The 26,401-nt window shown below is 45.6% G+C and overlaps 2 protein-coding genes and 1 non-coding gene across 6 annotated transcripts in view; all 3 read right to left on the minus strand.

Moving 5' to 3' along the window:
• LOC143211920 (uncharacterized) overlaps positions 1-19,025 on the minus strand; it is a 73,181-nt gene extending 54,156 nt beyond the window's left edge. Inside the window, exon 1 of the mRNA XM_076430056.1 lies at positions 6,105-19,025. The gene's annotated coding sequence lies outside the window, so the exon portion shown is untranslated. The remainder of the gene's footprint in view (positions 1-6,104) is intronic.
• Positions 1-26,401, minus strand: part of LOC143211916 (uncharacterized) — a 353,326-nt gene that overhangs the window by 248,369 nt on the left and 78,556 nt on the right. The gene's annotated exons all lie outside the window — the stretch shown is intronic.
• Positions 16,523-16,663, minus strand: LOC143212497 (U4 spliceosomal RNA). Its single transcript, XR_013009715.1, has one exon. It is a non-coding gene; the product is annotated as a U4 spliceosomal RNA (small nuclear RNA).

Consider the following 26,401-nt stretch of genomic DNA (forward strand, 5'->3'; position numbering starts at 1 on the left):
GGTTGGAGAACTAGTTTGGGGATCCAATAGTGTGAGAATTCAATGGCTTGAGGATCTAATATCGTGGTGACTCAAAGGTACACTTCCTGCAGCGCAGAAAACTTTTCCCCAGCCGGACACACAATTCCTCTGAATCTGACGCAATGCTACCCTTCGCGCAACTCTCCGGCCAGTCGTAATTCGAATCGGCCCCGCGAAAGTATTCGCGAAACGAAAGCCGCTTTCTCAATGAAGTCGACACCGAGCAGTAGCAATTGCAATAGCAACAGCAATAGTAATAGTAGCAGGCCTGGTCGCGGTCGAACGGAGTTTTCAGAGCTGGCTTCGCGATTCGTCAAGGCGTCGACGAAGAATTCGCTCGCGGAGCCGGACGCTAACTCGCGGCCACCTCGTTTCTATTCATTCCGAAAGACCGCCATCGGGTCGGTATGCCCGGCGCGAGCCATTAAAGACTTTTCCCGAGCACCGGCAGCGATACCTAACAAGCGTTTATCCGACGATCGCGCGATTCAGGATAACGACGTATCCAGCGGCTCTTTGCGTTCCCCCGCGCATATTTACCGCATTCTTTCACCGGGCTACCATTGGGTATCGCCTAAACCGTGAACTGGAATCGATTCTTCGATTGTTCTCGTCCGCGGGGTTCAGCGGCGAGGTGAGCCATTTAACTGTTTCCCCAAATTTATTGCCAATTTTTGGCACACTTCCTACGGTTCGTTCGCTTGGTACAATCGGACAGGTTCGTGTTTATCGTGCTCTCTGATTGGAGTACCAAGAGCATTCCATTGATGAACAGACTCCTAGACGCACAAGCGAATTGAAGAACACCTTAAAAAAATACGTCTCTAATTAAAGCGACCATTAAAAATGAATGAACTATAACCGACGATTCGCAGTTGCTCCGACACACGATCTCGCAGCGAATCCTAATTCGCGATCGCAGTAAAATTTGTTTCGCGTTTAATCCGTGCTTGGGAATCTCCTGCCTGAATTACACGCGCGTACCATCTGCTCATTAAATTATGGGCGGCAATAAAACGTCGGCGATAAATTGCGAAAGGTAATTGGATCTGGAAAACAGCGAGAAAGGTTAGGCTAGGAACGATCATGAAGGGAGAAGAAGGGAGCGGGAGAAGAACGAAGAGAAAAAAATGTTCGAGAGGCGAGAGAAGACATGGTCGAACAAAGCGTGTTTCCTGGAAAGGAACAGGAACGCGCTAATGAGATCGTGTGGCAGCGCTACAACGCATTTGCGTGTTCCCCGTGCAGAAGATAGAGGGAGACAGAGAGGGAGAGAGACGTTAGTTTTCGAGATGAGAGACAACTGAAATAATTACGAGCCGCGGATTCGTACTTAATAAGTCTCTAGAGAGAGAGAGAGGCGACGCGATACATGCGAAAACGAGAAACTCGGCTAAACGGACGACGAACGACTCAAGTCCCTTGCCTTTTAGGTTGTCGCGCATCAGATACCGCGTGTCTCGGTGAAAAAAAAAGAGAAACATCGAGCGGAGCATGCTCGAGGGAGAGAAAACGAGTAAATGAATGAGTATCGAGGGAGTCGAGCCCCCTGTTCGCGAGCCGCAACGCTTCGCTGACCGATTCCCCCATGAAATAACTCGATAAAACCGGGAAAGAACGTCTGCTAGACTGTCTCTCCTCTTTCTGAGGCTACTGTACCGCTCCCGTGTTCATTCAGACCCTGCCGAGAGCCCAGGATTAATTCTTCAAGACGGGAATCCACTGAATCTTCTGAATATTCAATCGAATGTCTACTTAAACGATCCAGCAGCAATCCATTTGAAGTACAACATTTCCTACCACACGACCTAACAATCTTCGGACCAACATTACAGAAGTCAAACACGACTTCTCGACTTCAGCCCGATCGAAATCGAAGTCCACATGGTTCACGATCTAGGACGATCGTGACCGTTGATTAACTCGCGGATTCTCGTTCGGGGTCGCGGAAACCGGAAGCTCCGGGATCGACGGGTGCCGGGAATCGCTTAGTGGACGATCGAAAAGATTGCGAATCAAAAAGTTTGGAGAATAGTGGTACAGTGACGTAACGATTACGATCTCGACCGATCGTGACCGTAGATTGATCGGTGTAACCCCGTCGGGTTCCGCGAAAAACGGAAGCTGCGGAATAATGGTGGCCGTAGTTTTCGATCGGCGAAAACGGATTCGCCAATGGCGACCAATAAACTCCGGGCCGTGAGAAAAACGGTCTCGATCGGTTGGTTAATCGCGTCTCGATCGTGGGGACTCGACGTTCGATCTCACGCTCCGGCGATCGTGGATTTGAGGCCCCTTTAGCTCTCCGGGTCTCTCTCTCTTTCTCTCCCTCTCTCTCTCGTTATCGTATCGTTCGATGGGCGTGTATATCGCCCGCGTACAAGGTTCACGGAATGGGCTAACGTTGTTCCGAGGCCTTGATAGCTGCGTTTTCAGCGTTTCGAAACCGCTCGCGCCAGAACACGAGACGATTTTCGGACGGGCCCGTGTTCTACCGGCGCCGATCGTGCTAAACGGTTCGTGTTCGTTTGCTCGTGGATCGTTTTTTCCTTGTCCGTCGTCTTTCCCATCGTACGCTCGGCTTCGAGTAGTATAATCTGTCCGGTGAAAACATACACACGGACACCTCGAATAGAGGGAGAAAGAGAGATGTGTGTTTTAGCACACAACGGTGTACGAACGCAGAAACCGCCGCGGATTACTTTCTCGACGGGACGTCGACGCTCGTTTCGTGCGATCGGTTAAGTATCGTTGATGCGATTTATTGCTCTATCGTACGGCACGCTTCGATCCGATGCCAGACCGTAAAAGGATTATCGGAGCATCGACGGCGCGAACGTTTATTGCACGTTCCCTTCATTCCGCGTAAATTACCTAGGAAAATATCGGCCTGCCTATTTCGCATCACAACCCCCCATCCCCCTTCTCGCCCTCTCTTTCTCTCTGCTCCTTATTGCGCTGTCGGAGTGCATGCGGCACGTTTCGCGATTTGCGAGTATCGCGAATAACGAGGCCAATTTGTTGGACGTTTGTTGCACCGGGTGCTTCAGAGGGAATTACGAGGGCTGCTCGACATCAACTATGCGACGTAATTGATTAACGCAGAGGTTTTGTGTGAACAAATATTGAGGTGGGGGTCGCGTCAAAATTAAATAACTACTACCAACGAAATTGTTGAAAGATACGGTTGGAGCGGAGTTCTAGTCTAATTAAAAGACTTTGTTGTGTATGAAAATAGCGAATAAAAAACTATACTATATAGTATACCAGATATGTCCTGCCTAAACCGACTCTTCTACTAATCGTCATTTCCGCTGGTGACAGCAACAGTTCTTAGACTTTGTGAGCCGTTCCAGAACTGCATTATTTCATCAGGAATAAAATCGCTCGGATCAAACACCTGCCGGATGTCAGCACGCATAACTAAAATTTCCTCTATCAATTCAGGAATGTCTCTCCATCGTGTCGAGCCGAGTAGAAGGGGTTGAAACGGTCTCGAAAGAGCCTTGGAGAAAGATCCGAAAGGCGATCGCGCGACCATTCATGTTTCGCGACACAGTTTTTCGCGGCGCGTGTCTCCGGTAAAAAAACGGTTCCGAGGTGGTGGCACAGGAGCCGACCTGTCAAACTCGTTTCGAGCCTGGATCTCGATCTCGCGATCCAGACCCGGCACCGTCAACGCCCTGAATGGAAATCAGATTCGGACGAGTAGCGGAACACACTTGCGGCAAGCCATTCCGCCCTTCCCAGCAGTATTGCACAATTATTTCGCGTTCCAGCGATTCCGCGCGCGGAAACGATTGCGGAAAAGGGTGCGGGAGGAATCGAGAGGGTTGAGGAGAGGGCACGGGCTCGTTTTAATTAATGCCGGCTGGAAATAAACGTGTCGCAAGGCCGATTTACGGGCCGGCAGCCCGTTGCTGTAGCGTGCAAGCGATTTATGGTAGCGCGACGCCGTTTCCTGATGATATTTAATACCACTCCTGGTGAAGAGGGGCTAGGACGAGTTTTATTGGCGCTGGTTTCGTGCCCGTCGTCCCGACGGACGACGTCGTCGACGGGCATCGACGATAAACGCGTGTCGGCGAGGGTTTCTGGGTTATCGTATCGACTGCAGCTCTCGTCGACGCTTGGTAACGATTTTGTGGTAGCAGCATGTCGGCAGAGTGGGGGAAATGAATTAATTTTTTTCACAATGTTTTTATGAAATTTTTGCATACCTTTCGAGTGGACTTGTCGAGTTGAAATCAATTTTATTTATATCCTATCACCGCGAGTCGTGGAGCTAAATGAATAAATGAGCAAATGAATCAGCATTCTGAACAGAAGAAAGAGAAAAGAATGAAGAAAATTAATAACTTTCGCAGTGAGAGACAGAAAAGAAGTAATGATAGAACAAGACACGTGGAAAGTGACGAGAATTAGTGGATGATTGTCGAAAAATCGACGTAATTTATCAATTGAAAGGAAAACAGGAAAGTTAATATTTGTCATACTGATTGTTCCTTCAGCCTTCCACTGTTTTATACGCTAACTGATTTAATTCCTATATTTAGTCGAATCATGGAGTCATTTATAGGTGGCAGTCAGCATATTGCGGTTCTTGTCGACTCACGGTTACTATAAGATTCTATACTGAATGGATATTTGGAATCTGCCGCTGTTCTGGTGAAATTACGAGTTGAATGCATTAATGCCGAGGCATTCGAGTGTAATTTAAGAGACACGAAATGAAGAGATTAATTGTAAGATTCTGTTGCAAAAATATAATGAAGTGTGAAGATTAATGGATGGAGAATGCTGCACCAAACAGCTGAGAATCTCAGAGCCAAGTAAAGAAGGAAGAGACCCATAAATTCTGGGAAAGACGCTCCGTTGTTGCCATTACCATCCGATTAGGGGAGAGATAAGAGAGCAGCTTGAGGACGTCAACATTCACCTTTATGTCAGTCTAAATATCGATTTGTATTCTAACGTCGCCAGAGCAACAACCAACACCGCATAACGGAAAGGGTCCTGTGTCCCTGTTCGTGACAACGCTCCGCCATATTCTCACGTTTTGCACCGCGAAAACCGCATGACCTCGAATTCGGAATTCTGTCAGATTCGCTGTATATTCTCTGTCCTACGACGATTATCACCTCACGGTTATGCTAGCTTCCTTTATTATCGTGGCGCACGATATTGTCATAACTCGTGTACCTAGCGTCACATTCACTGTACATCCAATGCCGTTACAGTTTCATAACTGTACTGTGTTCGATGGCAATTCAATGATTAATAATTGTTAGCTCGGTGCAAATTCGATTTGGTGATTAATAGACTGCCGATCTTTATGCATTTATGAAGAAATTGGTTGGGAAAAATATAAAACAGTAAAGGATTAGAACAATTCAAGATTATCATAATGTTGTTTTTAATGTAACAACGTTATTAAGGGATGAAATCGATTTGTATTTTATTCCTGATTAATAGACTGTCCATTTTTATGCGTTTATGAAGAAATTGGTTGGGAAAAATATAAAACAGTAAAGGATTAGAAAAATTCAAGATTATCATAATGTTGTTTTTAATGTACCAAAGTCATTAAGGGATGAAATCGATTTGTATTTTATTCCTGCTTCCCACATTCAATGCAGAACATTTTTATTTGCGCGGACTTGTGTCAATTTATACCCCAATTAGGAGAGCGCTTCACGTTCCGTTTGCAAGTATAAAACTAGGATTATCGAAATTACACATTAATCACTCGAGTGTCGATAACCATAAACGTCGGGCGAGTGCTTTCGATCGATAAATCACGGTTCGCGAATGAATTGTCAAGCAAGAAAACGTCGTCGCAAGAACACCCCGAACGAATCGCCGTCGAAAGAAAGTAATCGTCATGCAGAAAACTGTCTCGTTAAGTGAACGTCGACTATAAATAGACTGTGTACCTAATCACCGTCCTCGTTCTAACCCTGAAGAGATCGCAGCTGATATAACCGATCGGACCAATTTCTGATCGACTGTCACATAGAATTCTTCAAACAATTTTTTGATGACCTAACTCGCAAAAAGCAAGAGCTCGAAGTATCACTGACCTCGGAGACCAGCAGCGTCGATTAATCCGAAAGAGGCTCAGTCTGAGTCGCAGGGTCCGGCACCACACACTGTCCACACAAGGTCCTGTTAACCACGTCCGGCCACGGATACAAATACTAACGAATCACTATGGTCACGACTCGTTCTGCTCACTGACAAGTTCACGACGATCACGCCAGCTCAAAGTTGCCTGAATAAAACACTCGAAGGCACTCGTACAATCCGTCAAAGCACCCTGACAGAATCTCAAGGTACTCCGCAGAGCGTTACGAGCAACGAAGCTTCCAGATACCAAGAGCAAGCTCGAGATCTTGTCATCTCCGAAGATGGGATCCGCGTCGAGTGAAACAAAGAGGAGCTGGGTCCAGGACCGGGTTGGACCCGGGGGACATGTTCCGGGGCTGTGTCGGGGCCAGGCGAAAGACGGGGGGCGGGGCTGCGATGTACGACCTCCTTCGAGAAACTGACCTACGGCGAGCCGCTGGCCCCTGGGAGCTTCATTCACCGGCGGCCGGCTGAATGGGCCACGAGACGCGCGCCGAAAACCAAGCCGAGAGTGTTCGCGGAACGAGCCACTTCACTTTCCCCAGGATGCGTGAAAATGTCAGGGTCCTTCAAAGAACTTGTTGGGACCCAGCACGACGATCCTCCAAAAAGATACGTGTCCTCTGATCAGGTCAAGCTAGTATCAGAACACTGAGAATCCTTGAACGAAGCTATTGATACCCAACACACTGATGTTCCAAGTGTGTGCTATGATGGTCAAGCCACCATCAGGATACCAAGACTCGATTTAGAGGATCCTGTGAGACGAACACGATTGGTAGCCAACACATCGATCCTCCAGCTGCACACAAGGATTGCTAAGCTACCTTCAGAACACAGAGTCCCCTTCAAGAGAATTTTTTGAGACGGACACGCTTAGGCACTCAACACACTGATCCTCTAAAGAATTTGTCCTGTGACTAGATGTACGCAAAGATTGTCAAACAATCACCGGAACACCTAACTCCTTTCAGGCCAACACGCATGCCACTCAACACACTGATCCTCCAAAGAATTTGTCCTCTAACTGGATATACACAAAGATTGTCTAACCACCATCGGAACACCGAGAATCCTATGATGAAATTGTTGGTGCTCGATACACTGATACGTCAAGGAGTAACGTCCTCCGGCCAGGTGTCGCGAGGATGATTCAAGCTACCATCTTGTCACGGGTTTGTGCGATGATGTTTCGATCACTGTATGCGTTCAATGGAATGTAGAATGGGACGAACACGTGTCCGGCCGATTGGTTCGCAGCGAGTATCCTGCGGAGGAGTCGCACACAACGCGCTGCGAGACGCTCGATCGGATCGTAACTGTGGCCACGACGGCAATGCCCCCGCGACGAACGCTTAAGCGCCGCCGACGCGCTCGGAACCCTGCCTGGGCTCCCTTCCTCCCCACCAGACACACCGCATCCCCACCAAACATACTACTTTTCCGACGGCTTGATGCAGACCCGGCTCACCCGTGTGTACGAGCCCCCGATGGTCGGACACTGTCACCCTGAACACGTTTAGGTGATGCGATCATTGTTTTACCGATTGGACTGTTTAGGTTGAACCTTCTGTCCCTCATATTAATTATATTCATTTTTATAAACTCGCCTCTTTCAGTAATATTTTCGAATTTGGTATGTTTCCTACGTCTGATACGATTTTTTGAATGCAAGAGCCAGCATTAAATTCTGTTCTTCAACTGTTTTCCAATGATATTGAATCATAGGTTTTTCACTCCAAATTCACCATTTTGCAAATCAATTTCACCCATTAAGGATATTTAAAATTAATTACGCTTGAAAGCATCTCCCTTGAATTCTTACTGAATCTTGAATTTTTACAAAAACTTCGTTAAAAATGCTTTATTTCTAAAAGGTTAAATTTAATTTGCAAAAGGGTGTATTCGACAAAACCTGCACCTTTATTGTCTTCCTCACACCAAGCAAACGAAACGGAATGATTAACAGTATCGAAAAGGAATACGTAAAAAGCAACGCAGATCCTCCCTTTCGGAAGACCGAGGAGAAAACAATGGCTGTCCACCGAACACAATAAAAACCGAAGCGAGCATCCCACTGAAATATTACAATACTTAACACAGCCAAGAAAGAAAACGCCCATTCACGGTCCTCCATTCACCGGTCGTAAACAACGTCCAGCGACATTTTAATGAACAGCTGGTGTTAACGAAGCCTCAAGGTTGAAAGGTCAGCAGACAGAAAGTTTCAATGATACCGGTGGAGTGGCGGGGTGAGGAAAGAAGAGGGAGAAGGATTTTCGCATTAGCCGGAGAGCGGAGGCGTCAGGATGAAAAATCACCGTCTGCTACAGCAACGGGGGTAACAACCGCCATTCACCCTGCAGCCGGAACTTCGGGCACTCTCTACCCTGTACGAACTATTACCTAAAACCGTCACCCTTCCCGGCATCCGGCGTTCCCGCGAGCTGGCAGATACCAGCAGGCCGTCGAAATTCTCTGAACCAACAACCACCGGATAATGGAGGACGTTGGGCTCTCCATTATTCGGTGGATTGCCACCCCCGGCCCTGGGAGACAGTCCCTATCCAAACTGAGAAGTTGAGAGAGCTCGCGAGCGAAATTTACTGACGCTGTTCTCAGGTGACGAGTCAATATTTAACGAAATAATAAAGCGACACATTTATTTTCGTTCAGAATGGAGTTTCTAAAATCTCTCGTCCTGCTAGTCAGTTCGCAATCGAAAGAATCGAAGGTCAACCGATTGCGTTTCGAAAGGGGTATTTTGCGATTACCAGTTTTCCGGGCTTATGTAAAACAGTTGCACAACGGAAAAGGGCACCGACATCACTCGCATTACGCCGCGGCGTCCATTGTATAACTGTTTATCCTCGCACTTTCCAAAGACACGGATGAACGCGCGGTTCACTAAACAACAGCCAGAAGTATAGTCACCACTCTCTCGTCTTGATACTCCCCTGTAATTCCACTTGAAAACCGCCCTGAGGTATCCTACATATACGTCGGCTATGATATTCTCACAAGAACTGCTTCGAGAAAATCCTCTGTACGATCGATCCACCAGAAAGTTCATGAAGTTTTATTAGGCTCTTTGCATATTATTGACAACACACGTTGCATATGGTAGAAAATAAAAATGCTCGTCGCATTCCCTTCTCTTTTCAGAGCAATAATTCCACCGAAGGGCAGGTTGAAACATTTTAAAACATTCCCTCCGTATATTCCACGATTTCAATGATCGCATTCCGCCCAAGGACGCCAATCGCGGGCAACAAATCACCGCAAAAGTGGCTGCTTATCGCAGCAGTACTCCCGCAATTAACATGCCCGGACCCATCGATCCGATAACTCAAATCTAGCGAGCAAGAAAAACCATCTCGAGTTCCCTCGCAATCGGCGCACCAGTCAAAACAACAACAAAGGAGGTCCGGTATCGGGGCTATTTACGAACTCGATGCTTCGAACAACTGTGTAGGCTCTGATTAAAACAAGAGGAAAAAAGGGGGATAGAAAGAAAGAAAGGAAAACTACAGAGCGCGTGCACACACACACTCACACATACACAATTCCACGGGAATCGATACGCATGCCGTTGCTAAAACAGCGACGGGAAGGTTTCGCGCGCGGTTGCGGGTGCGGGTCGTTGTACCTTCCGGTCCCGAGTCACGTGCACGAGCGAGCGCGTACACACGAGCCGTTCCCTTCTTTCTCCAGTTTCTCTCTCCGTGTTGGATAATGGATGAGTCCCGATATTTACATATTTTTCCATGTTCGTGCCGGGCACCGGTAGGTCAGGCGAGGTACAACCTAGCACAAAGTAGCACCGGGCCCCGGGCGCATCTGCCGGCGGTCACAGTCGCAATTCTCTCAAACATTGGCCGAAAGTTCCATAAAACTGTCGCTTTGTTGCTGGCTAATTATTAGACTGGTGGGGAGGTTCTGTCGTATTTTAAATGCGCAGGTAATTTTGCTTGTAAATGGAAAACATATGTTGAAACAGAGGAATTGACAGGTTATCTGCGAGATGGCAACAAGTTGTTACAAATAACGGAAATTATTTCATTGAATGATATTAATCATATACAGGGTGGTCCATTTATCTTGAGACAGTCAATTATTACGGAAACCAGCAGGAATATGAAAAAATGTTTTATGCGCTATGCACATTTTTCCATAATGGCCCTTTAAGAGTCAGATGAAGGGCAACTTCATTTTTTCAAATGGAAATGCATATTTTTTATTTTATATTCTTATTCTACATCGAAAAATAATAATATTTCGTATAAAACATTTTTTTCCTGAACTTACCATTTTTTAACGATACCATGATAAATGTTGCAAAGCTTGCATAATGGCATACAACATGTATTGTGAATCTTCATCTAATAGGCGGCAATAACGCCAGCTACGATGCTTAATGTACTACACACGTATTCCTGTCACCGCTTACTAGATTTTTATGACTTCAGATCAAACTCAGTATTTTTTGTCATTACTAGACTGCGGATTTTATGCATTTATGACAAAAACGGGTACATGTAATTTAAAGCAGCGGACATGTTGAAAATAATTAAGGACACCAAAGTATTAGTTTCAGCTTAATAGGATAATTAAAAGGAGAATACCATTTTTATTTGGCTCCTGTGTCCTGCAATCAATGCAAACATTTTTTATTTTGCATGAAGATCCGCAACCTAGTCATTACAAATATTGGGATATTCACCACAATTTGTCTAATAAAACCGTGCACGCTAGGAAAAAATGTTTCATACGAAATATTATTATTTTTCGATGTAGAATAAGAATATGAAATAAAAAGTATGGGTTTCCATTTGAAAAAATGAAGTTTCCCTTCATCTGACCCTTAAAGGGCCATTATGGAAAAATGTGCATAGCGCCATTAAATGTGCCCTTTCATATGAAGAACATTTATATAAAACATTTTTTCATATTCCTGCTGGTTTCCGTAATAATTGACTGCCCCAGGATAAATGGACCACCCTGTACTTTTCCAAATTCATCCAAATGTTTTGTTTTAAATACATTTCGTCCGATCTAGAATATTATTGCGACTCGTACTTATAATAGTTAAATTTTTATCGATTCTTTAGATACAAACATAGTGGTGTAGAAATAGTTTTGAGTGCAAAGCTAATTTGCGGAGAATGTGCAGTCCTAGGAAAAATAGTGGGGGAATGCTACAGTTCGGACGTCCGAGTGACGTCACGAAGCTATAGTGTAGTCTGTAACTTGAGTATCAACAAACGGATCCTTTCCCTTTCTTCGAAGCAACCCCCACTAAAATCACCACCGCTTTCCCGTATCATTGAGGGCAAGATCCCACAGCGAATTTAATTTATAATTGAGGTAACATGCACGCGTGCAGACGAGATTCCGGTTGTCCCGGGGGCCACAGCCAGAACCTTAGATATTCTAATCGGCGTGACGACGCGATACGCAATTAATCCATCGGGCGTCAGTGTCTCGCCGCAACCGCAATAATGGATATCAGGTCCGCAGGGGCCTTGGGCCCCGTACGACCGGCATATGATTAATGGCGTTCCTATCAGTGCATGAACACCGCAAAACGAAGACAAATAGCCTGCCGCGGACCTCTTTAAACGCGCTCACCGTGGATCCGCCTGTGTTCCATCGGAAACCGACTTAAGAGACGCGAAATTGCCCTGATCTTCCGTGGCTGCCGGCCTGGCCTCTGGCAAACTGACTTTTCATACTGACAGCGGGCTCGGTTCTTCTCTAGTGCGACCCAATGCTAGTTTCTTAATCATTTTCTACATTTACAGCATCATCGACTGCATTGTACGTAGTGGAAGATCATACGTATTCGAATTTATTCGAATGCTCGCAGACCAATTGGTAGATTCGTTATGGTTGGTTTGGAGTCACTTCTGGCGATCCAATTAATGAGTACAAGCCGAAAGGCTCGCGCGTCTCCAGGTTTTTCCAGCAGCACCGTGGAAAATTTCATTTTGATGGAGCTCGATTTATGAACCGGGAATCGCCTAGCCGACCAGGTGGCGATACGTAACGTGAGAAAGAGAGAGTCCTCGATATCCGCCGGTGGCTCGTGTATCTGGTAATTGAGTCACCTGCGGGTCAGGCCACGATTAACCGTGAATTCGAGGCGAATAGAGAAACGATGCCGATACAGGGATCGTTTTTCCTGTTTTCGTGAGCCGTGCGGGACCATGGAAATGGAAACAATGAGACTGCGGACGAAGCTGATGGGCTCTTGGAAGTGTTTACGGCTGAGGGCCCGTCTTATCGGGCCCTAACCGCGGGGAAATTAATATTAGTCTTCTCGTTAATCATTTCTGACTTCTCAGAAAATTATTCAAACCACAGTTTATTCTTATCAGCAGTTTTGAGAAGATCCGCAACGAAGAGAAAATTTTTCCCCTAGTAAAATGGAAATTGATTTCTTATCTAAATTTTTACTGTAACTGCGCTAATGATTAGCGACGTAACGAAACACCCGAGGGCGACACGCTCGTTCGCATAATTCTGCAGAAAAATGCCAATGACCTCCCGGTTTCGAAAAAAAACACGATCTTAACAAGCGGCCAAGGTAAAGTATATTAACCCAGCATCGTTAACTGTAGAATGTACGTACCGAGACCGGATTCTTCGCAAGTATAATGTTGCTGCGCTCGGAATAAAGAGCAGCTTTATTCGCTGCGTTCAATTAAAACACAGCCCTGTTAGCTGGTCCGGCGACGACCGTCCCAAAAGATTCATCAACGTTTCCCAGAATTGTTCACGTGCAACCGGAAGGCCGGGCCACGAACTTCCCCGTAAAAAATACACCGAGCCCGGATAATATTGCCGACGCACACGCGCCATGATAAAAATCGCGGCTGGTAATCGCGGCGCTGGCATCGGGATCGCGAAACGAGTTCCTTCTCTCGACTGTGCAGAAATTCAGGAGCGATCATGTACAGGGTGGTGCGGAATTTAGGGACACTGAAAAATCTGGATTAAGTGGCAGCGACCATATCTTTCATTCCAGCGGAACAAAAAGAATAAAATAGAAATTGTACGAATAAATACACAGTTCAATCCAAATAGAAAAAGACGTACTCGAAAGTCGAACACATTCCATCGCAAACGAAGCTGCACCCGGTATATGCACGCGTGCAAATTCCGGCTCCGCCCCCGCGAAACCCAGTAAAGTGCATCATCGCGAACTTTCGCGAAGTTCGTGGCGTTGGAGCCTTTCTGCGTGGCGACAGAAGGGGGTTGTGCAGGGTGTGTGGGGTTGATCGACGACGGCAGACTTTTAATTGCACAGCAAGTTCTCTCGCCACGTGGAAGCTAGTGATAAGCGTCCTGCCCGCACCCATCCCGTAAAAGCGCCGGAAATGGAACGGACTGAAGTTGCCGTGGAAATTACGCGATTAAAAGTACGGAACGGATGCAGAGGTCTTCGCCGCTGTCTTTCCGGAGTAACGACTTCCGAACAGAGTCTCGGCATCGATGGTTGCCGTGCTAGAGGGTGGTTCGCGTGCCGATTCGTCGATGGGGTGTGACCATTGTTCTAACCGTCGCACCCGGTGGCTGAAACCATCCCTATCCGGCTGCCAGTTCACCGAACTTCCGGAATGCGAACGATTGCATAGTTTCGCGGGACTGCAGATCGATTGGCGGAATGGGGTTGGGCGCATTCTTTGTGGAAATGAAGGTTCCGAGGAAGAGACCGGAGAGCACCTTCCATTTTCCAAGCAGAAAAATTTGAAAATAACTTGTGAGATGAATTTCTATAGAATTCTCTTTTCCATAAATATTTGTTACCGCGGTAAAGGCGGTTAAACAGCTGTTGAAACTGCACACTGCATCGCTGCCGATCAGACTGCAATTTCACCAAGGGACAGTTCACTTAACCTTCGTGACAGGACAATTGAGGATGATTGCTCGTCCGACGGAGCAGACAATCATCGCGGCAAGTTATCGCGTGCCCATGACCGAGTGTATCGACGAAATCAATTATAAGATGCTAATAAACCACGCAAGCGAGATCGGCGGGACGTTGAGATCGCAGGTTGAACGAGGATCGAGGATCTAACGAAGCGTTTTCGAGTGACTCCGCGATGCCCGCGTGGAACGGGACTCGCCGTTTTATTTCCATAATGATGTAACGCTTTCCGTTAAACGTTGCCGACGCGTTTTAACAATGCGGACGCTCGTTACTCACACGCGATCGGTAATTACGCGTCTGAAGGGCGGCGGAGGAGTCGTCGGAAGTTCGCGAGCGTGATCGTCCCGCGGATTATTTCGCGAACCTCGTGAGAACGTTGTTTGTGTATCGCAATCATCGTTCGATTATACCGATTCACCGTTTTACCGTGGTTCTGTTTCGTAGTTAAACAATCATGTTTCGTGGTTCGGGATTTGACGTGGGGTGTTTACGTTGATGCTGCATGTGTTGTATACCAACGTCATTTCGTTGCACATAGATACCTGGCTTTCTGTTTTTCACCCAAAATACTATACGAACTCATGATTTCATCCTTGACTTATCCCCAAATAGTATAAATTAGTAAATTTATGAGAAAGATTTAATATTAGAATGTAAATTAGTAAATTTATTATATAATTTAAAAGGAGGGGTTAAAATTATAGAATAGATTAGTAGATTTGTTATGAAATTTAAGGAAAAATTTAATATGCGTATAAATTAGTAAATTTATATAAAATTTGATAACATGAAACTGATAAGATGAATAAATTCTTTAACAATCCGTCAAGTTCGCATGCCCAGCGTTCTTAAGAAGTAGAATGAGCCGATCATGAACAGACGCGTCAGACGGTTCCTATTCGATAGCACGCGTGTTCGCTGAATTTTCAAATGCAAAGTCGGGAAGGAGGAGACAAATGAACAAAATTTCTTCTATATTTTCTCATGTAGAGTTCACGTTTATACCATCTCGGGACGTCCTGTAGACTGTAGACATATGAAATGGAATATCAACTGACTTTTGCTCGTTGTATCTCATAAATAAAATACTAATTAAAGAAATGCAACACATGTGGAGCGGTGCTGGAGCTGCATCGAAGGCATCAATGGCTGCAGGATTCTCCCCAGTGAACGACATTGCATAACCACGAGGATAGCTCGACGGCTGCAGCTCCGTTGCAGGACAGAGATAACATCCTCGGCGGTAATTGCGCGTAACGACCGGCGGGTACACATCGATCCACGTCGAAACAAGGTTGCCGGAAGACCTCGTCGATCAATAGGTAAATAGGTTAATCGCGGCGTGTCGTCCGTCCTGAATGGAGTTTCGAACGCTGGCCTAAACGCGCTCGTCTAAATGCCGGTCGCGCCGCTATTCACCCAAATTGCCGAAGCCGGAAATCACGGGGTCGACGGACCCGAAACTGCCTCGGACCTACTGCACGCGCGCGTATATACAATATTGAAGGTATTCGAGCGGTTCGTCTTTAAAAGGTCCACGCGAAACGCGTGAATCGATACTCCGGATGGAGTGAAATCGATAAGAAATTTACCGCGGGAAATGCACGGTGAAATCGGGAATCAATGAGCCGGATTAAACGAGCGGTGGACAATGAAATGAAAATAAACCCGGGGGACAATCGCATGAGGCAGGTGGTCGGTGACACGCATGCTGCGTTTGATTTACGCGGTGTGGGTGGCTCTAGACGCTTTTGGGAATTCGAAAAATGAAGCAGGACAATGAAGTTATTGTTCGTTGTCGAAAATGAATCAACGATCTCGGTTTGCGCTGATAGAATAGTTTTTCGAACTTGTGACAGATTTGGGGAATTCGATGTCTCGCAGTGTTGGGGAATTTGGAGTTGATGTACTGTGGATGAAAACAATGGTTACAGTCGTTACAGATGAAGGTATATCGTGGAACAAGGTCTGCTTTCATTCATCTAATTATCTCGTAACAATACGCACCCGCGGAAGCCTGAGAATTGCCGAGAATTACAGGGCGTTGCTTCTATCGTTGCTCGTGATCGGTTCTCGTGATCGGTTCTCGTCATACAAGTTCTTTCATAAAAGTTTCATGAATTGAATGCCATACCGCGATTCGCGGTTGCGCCGACTTCAATGGACTGGTGTAAAGACAGGTAGGTGTGGGGGGTATATACCGTGAATGAAAAGGGGAAAGAATATATCGGAACTGCTACATTGATGCCAGACGAAACATACGTAGACATCCTCAATTGAGTAGAGAGTACAAAGTTTGAATCGATATCAGGAAGAAGTGAAGTTTCAGAATCGAGTGAAGTGAACTTGGATCAGGAAGAAAGTTTATTACATTCTTTTAGACTTCGAGAAGTCTAAAAGATTAGCCTGGAAAATTAATTTTGCGTTGGTATGCAACCCCCGTAGGGGTTATCAAAAATTGCCGTAGCCGATGGTATTTCACATCGTCTTGGCGGGGTATTGGTAAAAGTTTTCAACTAGCAATAATCGCACCTCGGTAGAGCCTCATTGGTTACGATATCGCCACTGCGCAAAGCTGACTAGTGCTTCTCGGCTGCTGGTAGATGTAACGTTTGCTGCACACTTTGTCGAGCGAGAAACTCCACGAAGCCAGTCGCCATCTAGCGGTCGAGAGCTCAACTATTGGACTGCACCCTATTTATGCAGAACTCACCCCTTGCCAATCGTTTTACCATACGCCGAGGGGCCAAACACGTTTCTCTGAAAACACTATTAAAATTCCGTTCATAAAACGTTGCATAAATAATCCGTTGTACCTGTTTTTATGTGATCTACATGACACCCTGAAAATCTTTTTGAGTAGATCAATTTCAATTCTTACCGTCGTGAAGTAATGCCAACAATAATTGTTGAAAGTTAAATATTTCTTTAAAAAATACATGAATGCAATTTCTTCGTAATTTTCAAAGAAAGTGTAGACGTTTGTACACTGTACTAATGAGCAAATTAACAAAACAAAATTCATCGACTGAATCCATTGACACCGGCAACACGAGCCAAGTGAAAAGCAAATGAATGCTTCCCGCTGTCCTCTCGTAATTATTCTACCACGCATGGTAGCGAGATTTATTGTGGGTTTTTATAAGCATAATGGCGCGCGCGTTACCCTTTCATCAAGGAGGCGCGTTCAAGCGAGCCTGTAAACACGAATGGCACACGTGTTCGATCACACAACTAGTTTCTCTCAAACTGATAGAGAAAAGGAGCATTAACGACCCGGCACCTTTCCATTTTGTTTCCATTCAGGAATATCCAACAGATCCATCCATCATAATCAACCAATATCTTTTGTTGATTCACTCAATCTCCAAAAATTTGCCTTTATTCAATTTTACCACGATTAAGCCAGACATGATTTTATAATAATTTCAAGAAACATATCATACCTGGTTGAGTCCCAGACAGCTGAAAAACGTCGCCGAACAAATTACAAGACACAGCCCGGACGGAATGTAAAACGTTAACAGCGATTACTTCAAAACCGATCGAACGCAGTGGATCGACGTAATGATAATGATTAAGAAATTCCTGTTTGGACACGGCTCGGGCCGGGCTGGCGGCGCGAGACCCGGGAAAACATAATTATTCCAATCACGATGCGATCTGGCCACGTGCGAAATTTCTTCCGTGAAAATCGTACACGCGCGCGCGGGCTCGCGAGCGACGCACGCGCCCGATACACTTTCTCCGGCGACTGTAACATTTTCATACGCCCACGCCCGGCTGTAACCAGTGCGATACTATCGCGGAAAGCTTACGAGGTCGCAAGTTTTCCCGGTCCTCTGATAGAGACCACTCTAATCGGCGCGTATCTTTGCAAAACGACTCTGCAAAAATCCCTGACTACAAATCGTTGTCCCTACCCGGTGAAACGTCCGTTGAACGCTCGGGGAACATTAATTCGATCGTGGAAGTTTCCTGGACCGTGAAAACGACCGTTTCGGGGCAATAAGAACTGCGACCGGTGCACTAGGACCTGTTATCGATAAGAAAATTGTTGAACAATGCCCGGCTCGTTTGTTATTGCGATTCCGATCAAATGTGCGCTACGAGGCTCGTGTTCTTTTAAACAATTTGCTGACTTTTATCAAAAAGGATGTTTCTCTTCAACACCAGATTTAGTTATGATTATTGTGTGCCTTGCATCAAATGTTCAAAATCAAAGTACGCATTTCCATCACCTTTTACTTCTTTATTACCGCAAGGGTACAAAAACAGTGTACGAAGGAAAAAATTGTGTGCTTTTTACGGAGAGGACGTGCCATCGGATTACCATTTTCTCAAAGCTCTTTCAACATTCTTTATGCGGTGTAAATTTCATTTTTACAAGCATGGAATCTAGGTGCACGGTAGTGCTTTTACACGAAACAACTTAACCGTTTTTTGGAGGCTTATAATTCGGCACTGGAGGCAGATGGAGAGATGTAGTTTCGTACACTTGTTAAATTCTATCATGTCTCAATATTGACAAAACATTAATCTTCCAACATTAGTAGGTTCCGAGATATAGGACATCAAAAATCGCTAAATTTGTCACTGAGTGACTGACTAACAGATCATCAAAACCTTTTGGGTACTTCCCATTGACCTACAAACTTGAAATTTATCAAAGTAAATAATTATCAAAGTTTGAAATTTTACACCTTAAAGGGGTTGTATTGAAAAAAAACATTACGAAATAGGTACGTAGAATAGAACATGCATTTAGTAATTTACTTAATGTCCACCTTAAAGATAAAAAATGTTTAGGATTTAATGAATCAGGGATAAGAGTAATACCTACTTGATAATTGATGAAATTTCAACAAAAATTGATAAAATCCCAACAAAAACATCCTATAAACAGGAGCCAAGTGCCGTAAAAAGTTGTGAGATATAGAAATACTTCTTGCAATACTGAAAAAAGCGTTTGTAAAAATTAGTTTAAAAGAACGCTATTTAATTTTTAAAGAGTTACATGGAGAGCTAAATTATTCAAACTTGGCCGTTACTTTTTAAACCAATGGCCGTAAAAGGTGTTAGGTAGCGGCCAAATTTGAATAATTTAGCCCTCCATGTATAACTCCTTAAAAATTAAATGGCATTCTTTTAAACTAATTTTTACAAACGCTTTTTTCAGTATTGCAAGAGATATTTCTAAGCTAGCGAACTTGGCCGTATTTTGTTTGATCTCACAACTTTTTACGGCCATAGGAACTTGACTCCTGTTTACAGGATATTTTTGTTGGGATCTTTAATATTGCTGAAAAATCGCGAAAGATTATAGAACAAATGCTTTTCCGAGTCCAGACGTTGAAGAAGCTTCACAGGACTGTGACCCTGACCCTGACCCGGGAGTCAAGGTTCTCATCATCCGATTTTCCGTTGAAGCGTTTCACGCGATCGCCTAAAGCACCGTAGTGTTTCGCGATCGATTACGCGGCTGCTCGCATCGTTCAGCGAATGGTCCCTCGGCCGTCATTAGGCGACCGTGTGGGTATATGTGTACGCGAGTGAACGAGATACATCAGCGCTACTCAATCTCCTTGACAATCAATCACAAGCGTGGAACTACCGAGAACGCTTTCACCGCGAGCGCAAGAGCTCTCTGTTTTCGTTCGGTTGTCATCAATATCGGGCGGATCGAGCCGACAGATCGATTACTGTCGGTAATTATTTAATTTCCCTGTAGGATCGAGGGCTCTCCTCGTATCTCCGCGCCGCCTTGCGATCCACTATACGTCGATCCATTATCATCGAGCCGCGAGAGCTGCACCTGTGCCTCTCTCGCCTTATCGGCTTCCCTCGGCGCGGATTAACGAGCGCCGCGGTAATAAGTAGCGACGCTACCAAGACGCAGTTAGAGTTTCAATTACGTTATCCGCGGGCAGGCATAATGATAATGGTACTCCCGTGATTCCCCCGGTGTTGCGCCGCCGCATAATGAGCCGCTAAAAAAGGCATCTTACCGCTGAAGATGCACCCGGCCCTTGATCTTCGTGTTTCACCGTGCGAAGACCGATCGACGAAGATAAAAGACGCATCGAATTCGTAAACGTAGATTTTAACACCGCTCAAACAATTATTACCAAATTCTCAAATTCTACATCTTTTATCGGTCCAATTTATTTAGAGAAAATCAAAATTGTCTAATTTAAAAAGAAATTAAATACAAACAGATGCCTGTCGTATTAATCGCAGAAGTACCGACGCGAATGAATAATTCTTGGCCTAATCGGCTTCCGTAAGAGCGGCGAGACGCAAGGGAGGGCATACGAGATGCGCGCCGGAGCCAGATACAGCATGGTCGGATTAGCGCGTGCATAATGAATAGCCGTGGGTGCGATCATTCAATTAATATTCGAAGCGACGCGACCGTGGAAAGTTGCTGGTGCAGTATATTCCGGCGCAACTATCGCGGCAACGTTGCACCAGCTGGCACGTCGCTGATAAGGGAACGCGAGCATACTTGTTTCTCGGCTTGTTCCTTCCGATAGATGCTAGAGTGGTCGCATTAGTTCTGCGGGAACGCATTACCTCGGTATAGTAATTATTGCGGCAAAGAATTTCTGTTGGAGGTGCAGCGAACTTGCCTTAAATTGGGTACTTTTAATTTGTTCGGATTAGAAGAATCTAGGTGGTGAATATTGATGGTGTGATACTGTGTAATATTTATTATCAATATATTATTTTAGAGAATTTTCTCAAGTGTCTATCTCGAACAATCAGACTGCAGATTTCATGTATTCATGGTAAAAATGAATCGATGGAATTCGAAACTATTCAATATTGTACATTATACCACATGCTTGGATAAAGAAATTCAATAATTTCCCACGCACCTTTATAATTTCAATACAAAATCTGGAACTTATAATTTGATCAGATTCGAATAACTCGATCACACTGACTTTTTAAGAATGAATGAAATTTTTTTAAGTGTCTATCTCAAACAATTAGACTGCGGATTTCATGCATTCATGGCAAACATGAATTGATGGAATTCAAAACTATTCAATATTGTACATTGTAGCACATGCTTGGATAAAGAAATTTATTCAATAATTTCCCACGAGAGCACCATTATAATCTCAACAAAAAATCTGGAACTTTTAATTTGATCAGATTGGAATAACTCGATCACACTGATTTTTTAAGAATGAATGAAATTTTCTTCAGTGTCTATCGCAAACAATCGAACTGCAGATTTCGTGTCTTCGTGGTAAAAATGAACCGATGGAATTCAAAACGATTCAATATTGCACCTCACGCGTAGCCAAAGAAAATTCAATAATTCCCCACGAGACCAGCGGTATAATGTGAACAAAAACTCTGTAACTGGTGATTTGTCCCGGGGAGGTACACTTACCGCCAATCGATCTTACCCTGGTCTCTTGACAAATTTCACTCGGCGAATGCTTTCACGGAACTCGCATGATAACATTCCCGAGCGTGCAGGAACGCGATTCCCAAAAAATGCGCACGCATGAAAGTTCCCAATTCGCCGTGCAATAACGCGGTTCTCGATTTGCGGGTAATACGTAGGCGGTTAGCTTTCTTGCCACCGGCCCGTCAATTTCCACATCAATCGCATTATATATTGGCCATTTAAGGCAGCGGTGATTTGACGTGAATGTTCCTGTAACTCAGCGCGCGGCGGTGGCGGCGCAGCGGTTGCGTTTCAAAAACAGACGACGATCATGCTCGCGCGCACAGCCTAGCAATAATGATCCGGGGTGCACGGCCACTAGAAACGAGTTACACGGACCGAGCAACATGTTAACGACGAGGCAGCAAGAAGAAGTCAACGTCGTCGTTGGAGGAGCCTGCAGGGTTCTGTTCGCGGAGAGGATGCTGCCGCCGCTATACCTGTGAAAGCAGTGAGCGAGGCTTTTCATCGGCAGAAATAGATTAGACAAAACGGAAAACGTACGCCGTTAACCGAGAGATTGCTTTCTCGAGCTACTGTATACAGCTGAATTTACGAAGACCACTTTCTCTATTCCGTTGACGTTATCACGCGTAACTCGGTGTCGGGACCAGGAAAACCAACGTTCTATGTTACTACCACTGTCTACAGGCCCTTTCGGTTACGCTAATACGTGCAAATTGTGCGGCATTAATGCCATACATTTCGAAGACAATAGACTGAAATCACCGAGCCGGCCGGATGGAGATCGATAGAGCCCGCCTCGTTGTTTATTCTTCGGGACTGACTTGAATTTAGATGGATAAAGTACCCGCACAAAGGATCTATTCTGCTGGGGTATTCTGTGGTTACTGCACACCTGCTATTGGGTTTAATTGTGATAGTCCGAGAGAGGCTTTTTCGGAACTGAGAGGTACGTATTAGGAAGATTATCAATCATCCAGAACATTTCCATCGTAACTCCATTGTCGTCTCCGCCGTACCAATTTATTGTTGGCCATAATTCGCGATCGAAGCGCGTCGAGAAACCTGGACGACCGGAACACGAGCGTGGCAGAGTCGGATGGTCTGTTAGGTGAAAGGCTGAGGAAACCGAGCTCCAATTAAATTGTATCTCCTTTAAGAGGACCGCTGTTACAGATAGCTCGCGTGCTGGTTGTTTAAGGCAGCAAACTCTGCTCTCCCCCGCGAGTTAGAGACTAACCGAGAGCTGGAGGAGCTCTTTCGAGCCACTATACCGGGCTTACGGAGCAGCGCTAGTTTTTGCCGCGGCCTACGTTATGGGACTAATTTATTAACTACCTGGGCGAGCATCACGGAAACCGTCCCGTCGCGTCTCGTCCTTCCTGTCCGCAAGAAACCCGCGCAATCTTCCTTCCAATCTTCGTGAAATGCAAGCAGTTTGATTCACCGGGTTTCTTCGCGCCACTTTCTTGCTCGGCTAAGGCCGGCCACCCTACCCTCTCGGCGTCCCTCAAGGCTGAACTTATTTCCTATGCGCTAAATAGGCTGTTCGTTACGCTGCCGCTGAAAAACCGTCAGCCGAACATGCGACCGCAATTTGCTGTCAAATGTCCTGTTGTTCTTAGCACCACTGGCAATCAACGGGCCTCGCGTTTATGACGCGTTCGCGGATTTCGAAACGTTTACGTCGCGAAGCATTAATGGGGTTTTTATATTAACCCTCTGCACTCGACTTATAAAGAATGCTGTTAATCACGACACAGTTCTTCCGATAATTCTCTCCTCTTCGAACGAACGTGTTCCAGTTGCAAGAAAGTGATCCAAAGAAATTCTCCTGCGCAAATGGTTGCTGGAGAATTATTGATTCACTCGCAACTGGGTGGGTAGTTTATTAATCACTCCCGCTCGTGATAGATACCATGTCTCTCGCAAGGATCATTTAGCGACGGATTTTTACCCGAAGAAAATCAGGCGGGCACACAACTCTACCGGGTGAGCTACAAACAAGATTGCATTCACGCGTGCGTTCGTTTTTATTAGAACTTTCAAATCATGATTGGCTTGCGCTTCCTTGGAAAAGAGAGTTGTTGGTTCATCTGGCTTTTTCATAAATTTCCCAGACATTTTAATTGGCCTGTGTAGAAAATAATATTAAGAGAAAGAATACGGAACATCGGAACGTTCGAGTAAATATCGAGAAATCAGTGGGAGGAGTTAATTCCAGAGAGTACTACGATTAGCCTTCAGGCTAGCTCGAGAGTTGCTACATTTAAATTCAGCTGGGTTGCGAAGCTTCTGCACGACAAAAACGAGTAGCAGTGCTAATCGTATTTGAACCACCTGGAGATATTGTATGATTAACATTTGCAAATCTATGCAGATTTCGCGTGGTACAACGTCGCACCAACTCCGAATAGCACTGCTACATCAGACTAACCCTCAGCCAGCTTTTACGTCAGCGTCCACTCGAGGCACACTCTCCAGCATGAAATTTGCACAACTAATGGAGAATAAACTGCCATAGAGTAGGACACCGGGACCAACTGTCAAATCTCCGTCCACTCGAGAGCAATGCTGCATGTCCTGGTAAGTGTGTACTCCTAGCATGTTGCGTTCCAGCAAGTACTCGACAACTCTAATGAGCCGCCAAACATATCTCACGCGCTTTCACTTTTCCGCGATTCAGTTAACCCCGTGGTTCCAGCTGATTGTCGCACTTTTCCAAACTGATCTTAAAAAATTTATATAATAAAAAATCTGAATAAATTCTTAAGGAAAACTTAAGGAATAGAGATCTATTTTGATCCCATCAAGATGCTTCAGCAAGAGAAGCGGCATTTCCAAGCGGAAACGGAGGGAAGGAAGCACGTAGAAACGGAGAGTGAATCACAAAGCTGAAGAGGAAACCGAGCAAGACTGCAAAAGAAACGTTGTCTTCGTCTCTGGCTCGTGGTCACGATGACAAGCAGCGTTGCTGTATCTTATCAGGATCTACCATCGAGAGGAACGCGTGCGTAGTTAAGCGTTTCGCGCTGGCAAAGCTTCCAGTTCTCCAACTATTATTAGGCTGCCCTAAAAATACGTTTCATACGTGTGTAACATACTTGCCACACCCTCGCAGGTCCTAATCCATCCACCTGTCCCATCGTTCCCCGTCTCTTTCCCCAAGGAACGCCATAAAACGCGAGAACATCCGGCGCGGCAAGAGTTTCCTGACTTTCCTCCCCGGATTACGTAAAAGCCGTCGAGCAGTTCGGGAAAATACCACTTGCTTCATTTATCTTGAAGCCGGCTCTCGGTCTCTGTCGCGGATGCAGGAGAGCAGAGAAAGGCTGCTCGCTCGTAGAGATTGAATCTTCCGCGAACAATGAGCCGCCTGTGATACGCGTAAGCGATGCTGCGGCTGATAGCGGGGCCTCGCCGAAAAGAAAACCCATGAAAAACACTTTCAGCCCCGGCGGAAAAAGTGCTGCCTTGACTGGCCGACTGCCTCTCCGACTACGCCGGCTTTCTTGCTTCGGAGCTGTGAGGCTGCGGCTTCTTTCTTAATAAATCATCCGAGAGGCTGCAGACCCCGCGCCACAAAGGAAACGGAGTTCCACGGAGTTCCTTTGTTCACCCGAACTCGGTTTAATTAACAGGCTTTGTGTTCCCTCTCTTTGCCGCGTTTCGCGTCACCCGTCGCGATCGATTCGAACTTTCGGAAAAGTTTGATCGTCGCAGTTAATTAGGGAAGCACCGGAAAAATTGTTTGCCGAGGGTGGCTATTTTTCTCTGTTTCGTGAACATTTTCTTAAGAAAAGTTTACAGTCCTCTATTTTTCTGATAAATGAAGAATTTTCCGCTTAATTGCGAGAATCGCGAAGCGCAACGGACCGATCCATTTGGCTGCGATTGGCAGTAGCGAGTCCGTATCCAGATCGAATCAAGGTAACAAGCGAACAAATATCTAGGAACGGTAGGCCGAGTGGCAGCCCGTTTGCTACTTCCGAGAACGTAGCAACAATTTCTGCATTTTAAGTGACAGCGTTGTGGCGCGGAGAGGTAGCCGAGGTAGAGTTTCTTCAGCAAATAAAGACTTAGCCATAGGCCTCTGAGAAGGGTCTCGATCCTGCAAGGGAACGGGTAAACAAGAAACGGTAGCCACTTCGAAAGCGAAGATGCCTAGTCTCATTGTCCCTCGCATGGAGGTCGATTCCCGTTTGGTAGCTGGCAGGCCATTAAACAAGTAGGTAGGTAGGTAATGCAACCAGCCGGGTACGTAACCGATTGGTCGCGGGTTAAGTAGCTGGTAGCCGCACGCGGATACTGTCTTCTCGATACCGATATATCATGCACTATGCACCGACCGACGTGTCGTCGTTTTCATTTGAGTCGCCTGAACCCTGAGGACGCTTTTCTAGTCCGATCGATGCCCGATAGAAATGTTTGAACTGCATCCGATTTCGTCATTCTCGTTTTGCCGAAATCAAGTGCAGTTGAAGTCGAAGAAATACGAGTAATACACAAGTACCAATTAAATGGAGGATCTTCAGACAATGTTAAGATCATTCAGATAATGAAGAGGACATTTTTACGCAATCGTTACACCATGTTCAGGCATTGAAGACATCCGTACAATCTTCAAATTGCAGAGGTGCACATCTCGGTGCCCACATTTCCTCAGCATCGTATAAAGATAACGATCCCAACCGCGTTAGCAGATCCCAGACGATTCACCGCGCGGCAAAACAACGAGCACAGTAACAAAAATGAAAATTCAAGGCATCTCCTGCACGCGAGAGCATCCTAGCAATCCGTGCGCGAGCTTATGCGTGCCGACCCTGTTCAACGTGGCTGTAAAATCGAACAGCCTCGCGCGCCTTCGTCAAGACAAATGCTTC

The sequence above is a fragment of the Lasioglossum baleicum genome, chromosome 9 (genome assembly GCF_051020765.1).
Source record: "Lasioglossum baleicum chromosome 9, iyLasBale1, whole genome shotgun sequence".
In the NCBI taxonomy this organism is placed as follows: domain Eukaryota; kingdom Metazoa; phylum Arthropoda; class Insecta; order Hymenoptera; family Halictidae; genus Lasioglossum; species Lasioglossum baleicum.